The sequence below is a fragment of the Sinocyclocheilus anshuiensis genome, unplaced genomic scaffold (genome assembly GCF_001515605.1).
Source record: "Sinocyclocheilus anshuiensis isolate Anshui unplaced genomic scaffold, SAMN03320099.WGS_v1.1 scaffold998, whole genome shotgun sequence".
Lineage (NCBI taxonomy): Eukaryota > Metazoa > Chordata > Actinopteri > Cypriniformes > Cyprinidae > Sinocyclocheilus > Sinocyclocheilus anshuiensis.
Genome location: NW_015536513.1, coordinates 429,158 through 433,487, shown reverse-complemented (window position 1 = coordinate 433,487; position 4,330 = coordinate 429,158). Strand labels below are relative to the sequence as shown.

The window sequence follows — 4,330 nt, the reverse complement described above, 5'->3', positions numbered from 1 at the left end:
ATATATATTTGCGGTATAAGTACCAAAAACCATCTCAATATATTTTTACAGCTCCTTTCTCAGGAGCTCTGCTGAGAACAGGTCGAGTTTGGCCTTGTCTAGTTAATATTCATGAGCCTCTCTTCTGATTGGCCTGTTGTTTTCTGAGTGACGCATAGCCAGGCCAACCACAGGTAACTAGGGTCATGTATGCTGTAGCCTGCTGTGGATTGGTGATACTCAGAAGTAAGGTCAATAGAAACACTGGTAACGATGGTCACTGCTGAGGGAAATGTTGTCCGGCCTTACATGTTTGAGCCGAACTCAGACCCCGAATCGGCGACGACAGGAGACAACCAACTACCTCCTCAAACGCACTCACAACAGGATGTTTCAGAATGGTAATTCATGTTGTTTTTTTTGCAGTTAATACAAACCTGACCAGCCGAGCGTTTGCGATCATGTGAACTTGAAGTTGTGTCTCACTTCATATTTAAATGTCCATGTTCACTGCTAGGACTGAGTAACATTTTTGCATATGAAATAGATAAATAAAAGTTGTCTAACTTGCTCTGATATCATGCTGACGTAAGCAAAATAAACTCTGGCGACAGCAGTTGCTTTCACCCGACTAGGGCTGCTCCCTAATAGTCTACTGAATGTTAGTCGACGAGAAGAGGCTTAGTCGCAGGTCCGGCTCCAGAATCAAATCACTGAGGGTGCTCTGTCTCTTTCTCTCTCTCTCTCTCTCTCTCTCTCTATATATATATATATATATATATGTATATGTATATGTGGCGTCTGTTGCGCTCCATTCATAATCACTAAAAAGCTGTCACTCATCATAGTACATCGCGATCTCACAAAGATGCGTTATTATCAATACTGACGTCAACTTTTTACGAAAGTCACAACGGTTCGTGAAAAATCACAGCTACTTTATGCAGGCTGTGAGAATTTAACTATGGACTGACTGTTTTGAAACTTATATGGTAGTTACATAGCACCTAGACCTCCGTTATCATGAAAAAAGCCAGGAAATTTCAGTTTTGACAATATGGGACCTTTAATAGAGTTCTGGCTCTTTAAAGATAAATTCCCATACCAGGACACCAAAGAAAATGTCAAAATAGATTCGATAACAGCACGATAAAACAAAATCAACAAGTGTTTTATCAATTTGAAATATGCACAGTTTTCTTAGAAAGAACAGACGTTGATGCTCCTTTTTATACACAGCTGCGCAGTTGGCTTTAATACTCAACTTTGAATCAATGATTGTCCCCAAGTATTTATAAGATTGCACACACTCCAGTTTGACCCTTAATGGATGTGTCTTCATGCATAGAAACATATCCTTGTGCTGAATGCATAAATACATTTGGAAAAATATAATAAATACTTAAGGAAATAAAATTATAAATATAATTTGTAAATATTGTAAAAAATTATATATTTTTTTAATTTCTTCATATATATTTCAATATGCATTTCACCAAGAATAAAACTGAATACCGCTGACATATGTTTTATTATTCTTACGTGTTTCCTTTATGTAAATATCTAAGCACTTTCTGGATTGTAGACAGGACTTTTATTTTGATCTGGTGGCATGACGTCATAAGGTATATATATATATATATATATATATGTATATGTATATGTGGCGTCTGTTGCGCTCCATTCATAATCACTAAAAAGCTGTCACTCATCATAGTACATCGCGATCTCACAAAGATGCGTTATTATCAATAAAGTTCTCTACGCTGCACAACGAATCTCTTATTTACATCGCGTCAACACTTTGATATAATGAGATGATTCATGCTGAACACAATACCTGAACAAAAACTCCGGCGATTTGAGCGTGAGTGGATTCTAACTTAAATGCCTCTGATTCAAGAAATCAACAGATGTCTGTGATTAGCTACATTGCTCAACGCTGCAAAAACGCGTTGAAATGGAAATCGATCTCCAGAGCGCAAACCATAACGCACTGGATAGTTTGCCAAATCTGCAGTAAAATGCCATTAATACAGCTTTAACTGAGGGTGCTTAGCACCCTCTAGCACCCCCGTAGAACCAGGCCTGCTTAGTCGACTAACATTTTACTAGTTGGCAAGTCACAGAAAAAAAAAATGGTCCATGTCCATGACGGAGAGATCATTAACAGCTGCTCCTTGAGGTAATTACAGTGTATTAGGCAGGAAATCAAGACAGTCTCCTATCATTCATTAATCTCACATATGGCTTATCATTTTGAAGTAAGTAGTGGTAGTTTTACACGGCCACTCTCTCTAACATGAATAAAGCGAAATGTGCGCTATTAGGGTGCATTTCTGAGTGCTTGTGCAGATTGTGGAAGCTATTAAGGTGTTTACTGCATGACATTAAGGTGTCGGCGCTATTACAGGCATTTTCCCTGATAACAGGGGAGACAAATGTCATCATTTTTGTTCATGCAGATAAGAGGAATACATCATTCGAAACTGAAGAATCTACTTTTATTTGTGTTCTCACAATATCAACAAAACGTTGTGCTTTTGTAAAATAAAGGATGGACCCTTTCCCCCGAAATGCAAAACGTTGTGCTTTTGTAAAATAAAGAATGGACCCTTCCCCCGAAATGCAAAACGTTGTCTTTTGTAAAATAAAGAACTGACCCTTCCCCCGAAATGCAACTAACACCTCAAAAGGGCAGAACAGGCCTCTGGTTCCATGGCAACCAAAGACAAACCATCTGATAACACTAATTTTATTGCTCAAAGGAATGCGGGCAGAGCAACTCTCACTCAAACAGACCCATAATGCCAATAAAAATGGACTCTTCTCTAATTAATTCATAGGAAAACCTTTTTTTTTTGAATGAACACATTTCAGGTCATTGTGTATGTTGTTACTGTTCTTGTATATTGTCTTTTGTATTGTATACTGTTTTATGCATGCTTATGATAGAACCACTCGTTCATGTAATCTTACCTATATGTAATCTTACCATGTTTAGTATCTATGAATTCGTCTTCTGATGATCTAAACGAGTTTTATAGTGTTTACAAGCGATGCAAAGTTGATAATTATTAAATGTAACATTGTAATATTTTATCTAGCCTAATAATGAACGTTATTTTGTGTGAGTAAAGCACATCCACACGGCATTTATCTATGTAGTCAGATAATCGTAAAGCCTCTGGTTCCATGGCAACCAAAGACAAACCATCTGATAACACTAATTTTATTGCTCAAAGGAATGCGGGCAGAGCAACTCTCACTCAAACAGACCCATAATGCCAATAAAAATGGACTCTTCTCTAATTAATTCATAGGAAAACCTTTTTTTTTTGAATGAACACATCAAACAACTGCAAATGTGTTTTTGTAATGGCAAGCTGAAAGTACAATAGCAATTTTTAAACGTGGAATTTATTAAATATACTTATCTTTAAATACAGTGTTTCCCCTGCCATTATATTAGGGGGGTTAATTTTGTTTAATTATATTTTCTCTATAGCGCCAGATCACAACAGAAGTCATTTAAAGTTGCCTTTCCGATAGAACAGGTCTATCTATACCTTGTTCTTTTATTAAACAAACTAAATAGCCTTATGTTTTTTTATCTTATTTACACAATGGCATGTCATTTCGGTCTCTACGTTACATGGTTGCGCTCTCTGCATCACGCACAGTGGCATACACACACTCCCACTAGTATTTGTAAATATTAAGCCGCAAAACGATTCATATTTAAATGAATTCTGCGTGTCTCTGTGTCAATGACTGGCGCAGACATGCGGTTTTTTTTTTACCACGTCTTTAGCGTCTGCGTCCACTTTAGCGTCCACTAACAAGGACATAAATACATGAACAACATCTCCAGAACTGCTCTGAGAGTCACTTCATGAGCATTTGACCGTTTCATTTGAGTAAAACTATCATCATGTCATACACACACAGAAATGTAAAGGAATTCACGGCAACCCGTCAAAATAAAAGTTTGGTTTAACTTTAAGGCATTGCGGCAGAAATATATTACTATTGTTCAGTAGAATGTACGTAACAGGCTGCTACTACTACTACTAAAATGATCAAAACCTTATTTTTAAGGAATAATCATACAATATTTCTTCAATGTTTTAATTGTAATATTAAATGACCTTTATTTTCCAAAAAATAAAATTTGTTTCATTTTCATTACTTAAAAAGATAGATTGAATGAATGTTTTATACCTTATAAAAATGTAAATACACAACAGAATTTCTGAGCAAAAAATCATAAGGCTATTGTAAGAATAAATGAAACTTGTTTTATGCTTTCAAATAATTAGACATGCTAAAACAGAATTTGGTTACAATA

General features: G+C 36.1%; 1 pseudogene; it reads left to right on the top strand.

Annotated features, from left to right (window-relative positions):
• LOC107692085 (gastrula zinc finger protein XlCGF57.1-like) overlaps window positions 1-4,330 on the top strand; it is a 29,592-nt pseudogene that overhangs the window by 17,017 nt on the left and 8,245 nt on the right.